Source organism: Capsicum annuum, chromosome 8 (assembly GCF_002878395.1).
Source record: "Capsicum annuum cultivar UCD-10X-F1 chromosome 8, UCD10Xv1.1, whole genome shotgun sequence".
In the NCBI taxonomy this organism is placed as follows: domain Eukaryota; kingdom Viridiplantae; phylum Streptophyta; class Magnoliopsida; order Solanales; family Solanaceae; genus Capsicum; species Capsicum annuum.
This window is the reverse complement of record NC_061118.1, coordinates 107876351-107889959: the sequence shown is the minus strand read 5'-3', so window position 1 is coordinate 107889959 and position 13609 is coordinate 107876351. Positions and strand designations below refer to the sequence as shown.

The 13609-nt window shown below is 35.3% G+C and overlaps 1 non-coding gene across 1 annotated transcript; it reads left to right on the top strand.

The window, feature by feature from the left end:
* Positions 1 to 13244: 13244 nt before the first annotated feature.
* Positions 13245 to 13351, top strand: LOC124886814. The gene has a single exon (XR_007044221.1). It is a non-coding gene; the product is annotated as a small nucleolar RNA R71 (small nucleolar RNA).
* Positions 13352 to 13609: the final 258 nt, after the last annotated feature.

The window sequence follows — 13609 nt, the reverse complement described above, 5'->3', positions numbered from 1 at the left end:
GGATGATAACCTTGCTCGTTAATTTCTTCGTTCTATTCCACAATTCTCCTCCTGGATTCATATAGAAATATAGATTTATTCTAATGGTGGCCACTCATCAAAATAGTAAGCTCAAGAGATTAAGAATAACCCATATGATAATCCAATAAGAAACTATGATAAAGAATAACAAAGAGTAATTATGTTCTTTCCCTCAACCCCAGAACAAGGGTGTTTAGCCACTCATGTTTGAATTTAACATAAAAAATAAGTATTAATCTTGAGTTAAACAAGTTTAAAAGAAATTATAAGAACCCTAAAAGAAATAATTTTTTATTTTTCTGTCGCTGCTATGCTTTCCAAAGTGTCTTTAATTTTAATGAATTGTTCCTTTTATAGCTGGGACAAAATAATCCCGATTTTGTCAGGCAATGCGATACGCTATGCTATCTAATGCCATCCTCTGCGCAAAATATATGCAATCATAGAAAGTTACTATTTCATGAAAATTGTGATATGGATTCTCACCGTGATATAGTGCAATCACGATGAGCTACTAGTTTTTGACAAATGTGAATTCCCTTGCCACCGCGAATAACTGAGCTTCAAACTTCAAAAATTAGCACATCCAACTTCTCCGTGAAGCAGTAATATTATGGTAACATTCTGGATTTTGACAAATAGGAATGGTCCCATCACCACGAAGTGTCATATTGTGGCAACACACTAGAATCTAACAAATCCTATTTGGTCAGCAAACGCGATACGGTGATTGCATAAATCGAAAGTTCAGACTTTTAGTTTGCCTTCTCGAGCCATGTTCCAATGCCTTTGTTTTCTCCATTTACCATTACACCTCATCAATATGTCCAATCACATTAAATTCCATCATAATTTAGTCCTGTAAACACTAATCATGTTCATTAGGTAAGGAACACAATAAAATCTTAATTACACTCAAAACAGCACATTAAAGATCTCAGAACAAGTCCAAGTATGGGTGAATATTTGTGATTGAACATATAAATATGCCTAAGATCACTACCCTATACTTAAAACCTTGTTCATCCTTGAATAATTTTATCTCAACAACACAATCACTGAATCTTCACACCTTAACCTAAGAGTTATATTTGCGTTGGGCACTTACAATATTAGCAATGACTTCTCTACTCAAATATGTCAAAATAGTTTTAGTACATGGGACAATTTTTTTCAAATTTCTCTATCTCAATAATGAATTTCCAACTTGTTGGCAAACTCAATAAAATTACTCAATCTACAAACACAAAAAGTAACCAGACTTTCATCCGCATGCACTCTCATAATAAAAAAACTTCCCTATATTCACTTACATTAATTTCAATGTATAACATAAGGGGAATATTACAATCAAATCACTGTCTCTCAAAAAAAAATTCATATATTATAGTTAATGAACCATAAGCTTGCCCTTAGTGTACTACTCCACTAATAGTCAGATGTTGGGATGAAGGATCAAATAGGTCTTTTATGGTTTCAATGTAAGTTAGGGACGAGTAGGAATTATTTAGGTAATAGTGACTAATCTCCCTAAGAGCTTTAATACATATCAATCTACAATGAAAATCACATTCTATCAACCAAATTTCCACTTTATTACCTTTACACATTATTTTTTTCACCCATTCTCATTAAGCACATTACCTAACTATGGAGGGAGATTTTTCTTATACATCATGATAAATTTCTAGCTATTCTTCTCGCCCATTTGTTGTTATGCACCCATATAATAGCAACCCTTAACTAAAGCTTTAACCTTGGTTGAAGTGCACAATGTTCAAAGTAGAACGAAGCCAAAACAAGTTCATTGTAAATTATAACACCCCGTGTTTCCCTAGAATAATCTAATTCCCAGTGCATGAGATTTTCGCATATAAAAATTTCAGAAAACTCATTATTTTTCAGTTTAGAGCCTGCCATTGCATCGAAAATTCAATAAACAATATGAAATATGCCTAAATCTGATAACCGGGTAAGAAGTTATGGTGATTTTAAGTTTCAATTGTTAGACCCCGTCATTTTAACCCTTATTATGTCATGAAAAAAGTCCAAATAACAATTGTCAATTTCCAGTATGACTCTGTGATCATGGCATGTCACGGAGTAGGCCAAATTTCCATCTGGCAATTTTAGTGGGCCTCCACGATGTTGGCGCATCGCGAAGGTGGACAAATTGGCATTCCAAAGGCTTACCTCGATTCATCTACATCATGGTGTTTGTCTAGGTCCCAATTGTCTTTTTTCAGTGGCTTTGGGCGATAGTGGCGCGTCATGCCAAGGCAAAAAAATAGGATTTTCAGTTTTCAACTTCCATTTTTAAATTTGTTCAGGGGTATTTGGGTATTTTCTCACAGCCTTAATTAACCTAAAACATTAAATTTAACCCCTAAACACCCGTAGTACTCATTATTATTTCAATTCCTCACACAATCAAAGATCCTCTTTTCAAGAACAAGACACCCTAGCTCTCAAATTCAAGGCCAACCCTCAAGAACTCACCCAAAACATCAAAAAATTCATTATCCCAAATATGCTAGATATTTTTCCATTGATTCCTTTCATCCATGGAGTCCAAATATCCTATTTAAATTACAAAATTATGATCTTTTCAAGTTAATTGATTTTAAATTGTGATTTCTTCCATGAATCTCCATATACTATTGATTTTATACCATGATTCCATGAAATTATAGTTGTTATTCAATCTTCCATATTTTAATATTATCAATTATTGAATTAAACCATGATTTAAGACTATTATATCGAATTCATGTTATTTCTATAAGTTCCATGGCATTCCTATGATTGTTTTAAACCATGAACTACAAATGTTTTATAAAATGCCTACAAGAGTGATTGATTTAATAAAAGCCTTCATGCTTTATCCCCCAAGTTTTAGTGTCATTTTACTATTGTTGTTTTGAGTCTTGGGTGTATTAAATACCCGAAAACTATAGTTGATTATTTAGTCTGGTCTTAGTACATTACAAAATAGTCCTTAGAATATACTATAAGCATTATCAAAATAGTCAATTATTAGTCAGTTAAACTCAGAAAAGTCTTGTATTTTAGTGTCTTTCATTTGGGAGTAGGATTTGGCACCGAGCGAGTGTAGGAATGGCGGTTTCCCCGTCAGATAGGAAGAGTCGTTAATAGCAGTCCCTATACTCCAAAACTACATAGCCAGCATATGATATGAGAAGTCACCCATCATATTAGGCTTGACTATCTCACAGGGGTCACCCGTCAGTCAGGCTTGACACCCTTAGTCCTTTGGATATTATATCAGTTTAGTGGATCCACACAAATAACATTAATACCCGTGGAACAGTATTAACACCCTTCCAACTGGGGTTAAAGTTTGGACATCGATTAGCTCAAATTGGGGTATGTCGATTAGATAATACCTCCCACAGTGTCAGATACAATCTTAGTTACAGTCCCAGTTCAGTTATGCCGTCTAAGAGTTATTTGACGAAAGCATACATATATTAGTATTTTTTTTAGTATTTTAGTTTATAGATTTTACCCAGTCCATGTTATTTGCTTGGTCATGCATCCCCAATGTCTACAGATCATTATGTATCTTCAATATTTACAGATTTTCATGCATACTTCGTATTTACAGATTCTTCATATTTTTAGTATCTACAGATTCCATGTTCTCTACTCAGTACCCCATGTTTTACATGCATATTAAGTTAATTATTAGTTAAGTTCATGAAACCATGTATATCAACCGACCTCATTTAATATAACAGTACATTCAAAGTACTGATTGCTTACCTTTCTTTTGCGCTATGATGTATTATATCATAGGTGCAGACGCTCAGTTCCCAAACCGTGCTTAAACTTCACTTCTCAGGCTATCAGCAGTACAATAGAAATGGTGAGTCCTCATCATTCGAGGACAGATTATTTTACTTCATATCTCTATTTTAGTACTTAGCAGAGTTAGTTGGGGGCCTGTCTCATCAACCCATATTTAGTCAGTCAGTTTTAGAGGCTTTTCAGACATTAGAGTCAGTTATTCAGTATTCAAATTTTCAGTTAATATATCAGTTTATCATTATTTAATCAGATTCAGTCAATTTTTCTATAGATTCATATTTCAGTATTGATTTAGTAATAAAACCTTATCGCATTATCTGATGTTTTCCATAATTATGATATCATTTTTCAGTGCTCACAATAGGTTCCAGCTCATGGGTTAGCTTATGGTCCCTTGGGACTGTAAGCACCGTGTGATACCCAGGGTGTACTCTTGGGGAATTACATAAACCAACTAGGCAACAAAAAAAAACTAAACTTTCTTTAGAATAAATTTCTCTATCTCCCAACCACAATAATTGTACACTAATAACATACTACTCTGGGGAAACTTCCTTAAGAATGTATTTCTCTATCTCCTAACCACAAAAATTGTACGCCAATAACATACTACTCTGGGGTAACTTTCTTCAAAATGAATTTCTCTATCTCCCAACATCAAAAATTGTACACCAATAACATACTACTCTGGGGCTTCACTTTCGCCTTCTTCCTACTTCAATTTCACACTCCTTACTCACTTAATATTCTGTATTAAAGAACTTAAGAGATTTGGATCAAATAAAGGTCTATGAAAGAAAGGATTCGGCTACATATAAGGCTAGCAACGAATATGCTAAAGGCTGAACGAGGCTGACTAGGGATATGCACAAGGGCAGGTATACAATGGCTAAAAAAGTGGTAATCAAGGAAAATCCTACATCACTTCCTACACCCAACACCCTTTAGGGCAAGTTCTAGATATTTCTGTACAAGTAGAATATAAACAAATACTCACACTCTTGGTGAATGCATGGAATCAATCGGATCTTTAAGGTTCCCGATCTTGTTCTTTGTTGAATTCAAAATTAAGGCAACAAATCATGTTCCACCTATTAAGATTAAGCATTTACAATTAAATCCTTTGAAATTTAAGACATGTTTTTATTTGAAACCCCATTCATTCCAAGTCACTGCAAAAATGGCCCACACAAAGCACTTCTCTAAAATCGTGATTAGGTTATCATCAATTCTTTGCTTCTTAAGATCAACTCCCCTTAAGGCGGTCGCAATCCATCTATCATAGAGGAAGGCAACAAACTATGACTGTTTATTTTGAATCAGCTTGAAGGCCACACTAAAACAAAAATTTAAATAAAATACATTAACTAAAGTAATATGCGAAAATTGCCTTGAGGGAAAATTGCAACAATCCATACTTTGAACTTACTGACTTTTACAAACATAGTGTTCCAAATAGTTAGAAATACTAAAATCCAAAAAAACATAAGAAAACATAAAATAAAAATTGTCCATCTCAAATAAACCAAAATAAAGAGAAATAAGATGCGAAAGACAAATACCTCACACTTAAACAAAGCACTATTCCAATGCTATCAAATAAGCATATGACAAGGTGGTGTAATACTCCCTGATCAATCAAATGGCATTATCATCATTATGTTACCAGTTTAAACCTCCTCATCATCACAATCGTCGGCATCTCTATCGCCATCATAAGACCGTTCCTTAGCCTCTGACTCATTATCTGAGTCCTGATAATGCCTTTCTGTATATGTAGGTAATCATCATCTACAGGTTCAACAAACTCCAGCTCGATCCTCAGCAAAGTCCTAGAATGATGGCCAAAGGGGTAATCTAACTCAACAGCATGAAATTCTTCGTGCATTATAGGTCTTCCCCCTATCTGTAGCTACAACATCTGTAGGTAAACATCCTAGTAGATATTTCATTAGTCTGAGCTTGGCATTTAGACACAGTCAGGATTAGGCCATGGGCCCCAACTATGCTCCTAGCAGTAGTAATATCCACAGGGCGTGTAACAACTTTAGGCTTGTAATCCAACTTCTCTTCGTCTACCTTATGAATCCTCAAAAATCAAGTCAACAGACCTCCAAAGTTGTACTTGTGCCCCAGCTGGTATCGCACTTTCTTCATTGCAGAAAAGATCACTCTGGCCATATTAAAGTCAATATCAACACACGTTAAAGCATAGATCAAATATACCTGGTCCCGTATAACTTCTGTCATGTGTTTACATTAAATTAAGCAATGATAGACTATTCTGTCCCACATGCGGGACTCCTTGTTCATTTGTTCATACGAAAAGGAGGAATGCAGGTCAGTGACTCAATGCCTAGTCCACCTAGTAGAAGAGCGTGTACCATACAGCAAGTGTCTAAAATGAGCATAAGGAGGACTGACAATCAGCTTCCTCAAAGGGTTTGCATTATTCTTAGGTATACCCAACAAATTATTTATAGATGCATCTGTGAATTGGACCACCTTTCAACAAACCATTAATTCATGATCTAGGTTCTTCGGGTCCTAGTTTGCATAAAATTCACAAACCAGGTGTAGATTGAACTCAGTAGGCTGATGAAAAATAAAGTTCTTGTTCAGCTGCTCAAGTCGCCACACCATGCTTGGGTATTCCCTTTGTAGGCTCCCTCTATCAATGAACACCTCAGGAATGTATTTTGCGTCTGTGTATTTGGTGTACCACTGCTTTCCTGCTTTTTTGACCGCCTTAAACCCAAATTTCCTTGTCTTCCCATGTTGTAGTGGTGGAGCATGTGGCATACTAGAAAGTTGGCTTTTCATCTACCTGCTTTGTTTCCTAGAAGGTGTAGAAGAACCAGGCTTAGTCTTTCCCTTAAGTTGCTGGTGATCAATTGTGCCTGTCATTCAAAACATGCAACAAGAAAATGAGCAACCGGATCCTAGATTGTTCTAGCCTAAACTAAGTATGGATGGATGACAATGACACCCCACACTTAGTTTTCAGCTAAGGTGCGCGCATATAAGAAAGGGGTACTTAGACTTCCCCTATTCAATACAGTTTCCACTCATGCACTTGTCTATTAAGGAGACACTAACAAATTTTAACTTATTATTCTATCACACAACATTGGCAAGTCACATTACATTGCTAAGTGCATCATCTAACCTAACTACAACCAAGCATAACTAAACATTCCCTCATTCTCATGCGCAAATTTACATATTCATAAAATTTCAGTGGGATAACGATCACATAATCAATTCAATTTCAAACACCACAATATGAAACAACTATTAAGTGTCAAGAAAACAAATCACACCATACTTAATTGTTTACACAATATTCCATCTTCACCACGCAAGGTACTCAGACTTCCCTTCATGGTGATGCATATCTCCCCATGCTTAACACGTTCAAATAGTCAGTACACTCAACATAATGTAGAGTTTATCCCACAATATTGCTACCCCAACATAAGAACTTAAACCAAAATACCCCTAATAGTTGAACACATTGAGACATACATAATTTAGGTAGCACCTATCCGACTATACACATTACGTAAATAAATACAGCTCATATTCATGAAATCCCCCATAACAACACAAATATCATAACCCACATTAATTCAATACCCAACCACTCACCATTACACATTACTTAACAATTTCATGGATCAGTATAAAAGCAGAGACTCATAATTGACAATATTTATAAGAAAACAATATAGCACACAGGACTATAATTCAAATAAAACATTAATATCTCAACCTATTCTTGCCAATAATTTTGAAATTCACATCAAGGTAAAGATAAAAATGAAAAATTGAGAACTTAACTTAGGGGTTGAGTGAAAAATTTGATATATGAAGAAAATGAGAGCACAATCTTGTTTTGGGAGTGGGGGCAGCGCTTAGGGATTAGGATTTGGGGAATGGAAAGGTTTAGGATTATAAGGGTACTTTTATAGAGGGGTAGTGAAGGTCTAATCGGGTCAGGTTGAACTCGACAAAAATAAAAAAATTTCTAAAATTGGCCTACACCGCGAAGCAGTGGTATTGCAGTACCACACTGTTTTGGACAATTATGATTTGATCTAGCTATGAGATGCGGTAATAAGGAAAATAGGAACATTTTTTCCATTTTTGGCCATCACCGCGAAGTAGTTGTATTGTTGTACCATACTGGAATTAGACAACTACCATTTTGTCCATCACTGCGATGTGGTAATCATAAAAATCAGAACATTTTTACCATTTTATCTCTATACCACGAAGAAATGGTATAGCGTTACCTCACTAGAAATTGACAATTTCCATGTTAGTCATCACCGCGATGTGGTAATATTTAAATTCACATTTTCAATGTATTTTTCCACCCCTTTTCTTACCTGATATTGAACATAACTTACGCATGTCTTTTTTTAAACCTGATTGCTTCCTTAGATGTTGTAGTCTCCTTGGTTTAAATTCTCTCATCCCTGTATATCAAACAAAAATAACAAAAAAATTATAAGAACTAGTGAGTTGCCTCCCACTCAGAACCTTATTTTTTATCGTGGCACAACTCATTTATTTATATTTTCACTTTCTTTTTTTCTAAAAAATCTAAAAATAGAAGGGAACTACGCTATTACATTACATTCCTGGGTTGGCTCCCACATAGTTCCTTAAATTATGTCGTGGCATGACTTAACTCGATGTCACTCATCAGCAAAGGTGATGGAAATATGGTGCTTATCTCCATGATCTACCCAATAATGTTTCACACGTTATCCATTCACCATGAACTTCTCAGTTTTTGTTTATTCTGTAGTTCGACCGCTCTATGAGGCATTATTTGTATGACTTCAAATGGCCCAAACTACTTAGATTGCAACTTACCTGGGAACAACTTTAAACTTGAATTGAACGGCAACACAAGTTGTCCGAGTTCAAACAATCTGTCCTGAATATGTTTGTTATGCCATATCTTACTCTTCTCCTTATACAGTTTGGCATTCTTATAAGAATGGAGATGAAACTCATCAAGTTCAACCAGCTACAGCAATCTCTTCTTACCAGCGACCTTCATCTCAAGAATCAACTATTTAACTGCCCAATAAGCTTGATGTTCCAACTCTACAGAAAAATGGCATGCTTTCCCATAAACCAAGTGATATGGAGAGGTACCAACGGGAATCTTATAAGCCGTCCTATAAGCCCATAGTGAATCATCTAGCTTTTTAGCCCAATCCTTCCACTGACCATTGACAATCTTTTGCAAAATCTACTTTACCTCCCGATTAGATACCTATACCTGACCACTTCTTTATGGATAGTACGTAGTGGCCACCTTGTGCCTAACACTATATTCAGCTAAAAGATTTTTAAACCAAGTATTAATAAAATATATACCTCTATCATTGATTATAGCCCTAGGAGTGCTAAATTGGGAGATAATATGCTTCTTCACAACTTTTAATACCACTTTCGCATCATTAGTGGGAAAAGCTATAGTTTCCACCCACTTGGATATGTAATAAACTATCACTAAGATATACAAGTTGTTATTGGATGGTGGGAATGGTCCTATAAAGTCTATCCCCCAAAGATCGAATACCTCTACTTCATGAATATTTTTCAGGGGAATCTCATGATGCCTTGAAATTGTACCTAACCTGTGGCACTGATCATATCTCTTCACGAAAGCCATTGTATCTCTAAACAATGTTGGCCAAAGAAAATCAGATTGCAACACTTTTTTGCCTATTCTTTTACCCCCGTGATGGCCATCATAAGGATATGAATGGTAGTTTTATAGTACTTGTGTAAATTTAACTTTTGGCACATATCTGCATACAATTCCATCAAGACTCTTCTTGAACAGATATGGCTCCTTCCCATATGTAGGCACGAGAATCATACATCAGTTTCTTTCTTTGCTGAGTGATAGCCTCAGGAAGGTAAACTCCACATACTTGCAAGTTCATAATATTTTCATACCATGAAAGCTCACATATACCAAAAGCCAATAATTTTTCATTTGGAAACTCTTCCTGAATGTGGAAAAAGTCATTAGAATATGTTCATGAGTCTTTAGCCTTGACAAATGGTCTGCGACTTGATTCTCTGCTCCTTTTTCAGTCATAAACTTCTAGGTTAAATTTATGGAGTAATAAAATCCACCTGATTAATCGAGGCTTAGCATCCTTTTTGTTAAAGAGATAGTTGATGGCATCATGGTCATTGTGAAAAATTACCTTGGTTCCTACCAAGTATGCTTTAAATTTGTCAAATACATAAATCAGCGCGAACATCTCCTTTTTAGTGACTGTATAATTTAATTAGAAAATCACCTAAGACTTTAATAGCATAATAAATAGCACAAAATACCTTGTCTTTTCCCTGCCCCAAAACTGCTCCTACAAACATGTCATTTGCATCACGCATTAGCTCTAATGGCAACTCCCAATCTAGAGAAATCAAGATGGGTGCTTCTGTCAGTTTCTTATTCAGCTTTGCAAAAGCTTCTTGACAATCAACCTCAAAATCAAACTTGTCTTGTTTTTCTAACAAATTACATATAGGGCTTGTAATCTTTGAAAAAACTTAAATAAAATGCCTGTAGAATCCCACATATCATAAGAAACTTTTCACTCCCTTCAGTGTAACCGAATGTGGTAGCTTTTCAATCACTTTAATTTTGGCTCTATCTACTTCCATTCCTCTACATAACACCTTATCACCAATGATAATTCCTTCCTTAACTAAAAAGCTGTATTTTTCCAATTCAGTACAACATTTATCTCTTCACAATGAGCTAGGACTTGATCTAGATTCGAAAAGCATACATCAATGGAATTACCGTAAATAGAAAAATCATCCCTGAATACCATGACAAATTCTTCAATCATGTCGTAAAAAATTATCATCATGCATTTCTAAAATATTTAAGGTGCATTGCAAAGGAAAAAGGCATGTGTCTGAATGCATATATGCCATATGGGAAAGTAAAAGTAGTCTTTTCTTAGTCCTCATGTGCAATGGTGATCTGATTATACCCTAAGTAACCATTAAGTAAACAATAGTACTCCTGCCCTACAAACCTATCCAATATCTTATCAATAAACGGGATAGGATAATGGTCCTTCTTGTGGATTCATTCAGCATTCAATAGTCAATATAGATTCTCTATTTAGTCATCATACGAGTGGGAATCAAATTAATAGCTTCATTGGCAATCATATTCATCCAACCTTTCTTTGGGATGGAATGTATTGGGCTTACCCACTTGCTGTCTAAAATTGGATAAACAATCCCATTATCAAGCCACTTGATGACCTCTATTTGCACCACATCCTTCATCACGATATTCAATCTACATTGTTTCTGCACCCTTGGTAAGAAAACTTCTTCAATGTATGTCTTTTGCATGAAAAAAGATGGATTTATCCCTGTAATGTCAGACATCTACCAACTAATTGCCTTTTTTCTTCTTTTTAAGACTATCATTACTTTCTTAACCTGCATATCAGATAAACCTATAAACAAAATAAAATGCAAGGTATCATTGTTACCAAGGTAAACATATTTCAAGTGAGCAGGAAGAACCTTAAGCTCCAATTTTGGAGCTTCATTAATTAAAGCTTTGGGAGATGGGCAATTGGCCTATTCAATGGTTTAAAAGGTAGCTTTCTTATTTAACCACAACTAAATTCATGACTTGGACCAATTCCAGTGCCTCTACATCTTCATAAATATCACTACCCATCAAAGCTCGCTCTAGTAGATAAATAAATAATAACATATATAGCTCAGATGCAAAGCCAATAACTGATATGAAAGACAATTCTTCATATATAGCTGGTAATTTTAGTACCTTGTATACATCAAAAACCTCCACCTTATCATGTGCTCGCAATGTCATCTTCCTTGCTACTATATCAATTAGTGACTTCCCTATCGCTATGAAAGGGAATCCCAAAATAAATGGAAAAACCAACTCAACTTCAAAGTCAAGAATCCAAAAATCTACTGGTAAGATCAGTGATCCCATATGCACTAAAACATCTTCAATAAATACAGTCAGCCTAGTAAGGGACCTATCAGCCAACTTCAAAAAAATAGTTGTGGGGTCCCACGACCCATCTTTCAGTATTAAGATGTGGGAATAAGATTTTTATGCTAGCCACCAAGTAACACAACCCATGAGAACTGATGTTCTACCTAATAGTGATCTTGAAATTAAAACTACCTGGATCCTTCAGCTTTGTGGGTAGTTTGTTCTGTATCTTGGATGTGCACTCCTCAGTAATTGCAACTGTAGCATATTCCATCAATCGGTTCTTGTTTGCCAATGTCCTTCAGGTATTTTACATATCTTGGAATACTCTGTAGAATATCAACAAAAGGAAGATTCACATGAATCTGCTTTAGAAGATCTAAAAACTTCTTGTAACTGGCCTCTTCTTGGTGCTTCTTTTGCTTTTGAGGGCAGGGTAAGGGTATATTATTCTTCTTCAATTGAATTTCATCACTTGCAGCTTTTTCTTTGACTTTTTATTATTATTGACTTTAAGATCATCATCATTAGATGTGGGACTAACCTGCTCAGGTACCTCCTGCATTAACGGAAACCCACTTCTTGTTATAATTACATTTACCTACTTTGGATTTTCCTTTGTATCTCTAGGTAAGACACATTGAGGTCTTGTATTTTTTGCTCTAGCAATCTGACCGAGTTGTAGCTCTGAATTCATAGTGATCAACTGTTTACTCTTTAAATCTACTACAAACAGTGCATGATTGGCTAAAAGTAGCTTCATCATCTCCTCTATATTACTTGTATGAGTAGTAGCTTGATTATTCTGAACCTATTATTCATTTTATTTATTATTATTTTGTGCCTGATTTCCACCCCATGAGAAATTGGGATGAATGCACTAGTTGGGATTATATGTGTTACCAAAGTTCTATTATCTGGATGATTTGTATTTCCCACATATTTACCAAAATTTAGATTACCCGCACAAGCATCTGTCGTATGTTCACTACTTCCACAAACCTCACACCAATAATTCACTTGTTAAACTGCATTAGCTATAGCTTCTGCTTGTGAAACCCCCATGTTTATGTTGTTCAACTAAGTAATCATCTAATTTTGAATTGCTGCAAGTTGAGCTGATAGAGTAGTGAATTGATTGACCTTTAACACACCTGTAACCTTTTTAGGAACACTCCTCAAATCAGCATGCCATTTAGGGTTCCCTTGTGAAATCTGATTTAGTAGTGTGTACAATTCATTATAAGTCTTATCAAGAGGTTAGCCACCTACTGCTGAATCCAAGAGAATCTTGGTATTTGGCTCTATCCCTTCAATGAAAGTATAAACAAAAACATCATTAGACTGATGATTGTGAGGGCAATTTCTGAGCATACTCTTAAATCTCTCCCAATCTTGGTAGAGATTCTCTTTCTCTTTCTATTTGAAACTCAGAATCTCACTTCTCAAACATGCAGTCTTCCTAGATGGAAAGAATTGAATAAGGAACTTTCGAGCTAGATCTTTCCAAGAAGTGATGGAGAGTGGTGGTTCATAATATAACCACTTCTCGCTTCCCTAATTAAAGAAAAAAGGAAGAGCATCAGTCTGACATAATCAGTATTCACCCCAGTAGGAATGTAAGTATTGCTTATTTCAAGAAAGGTCTATATGTATTATTGTGGATCTTCATGTGAAAGGTTAGAAAATTACCTAGCCGAATTCAGCAAC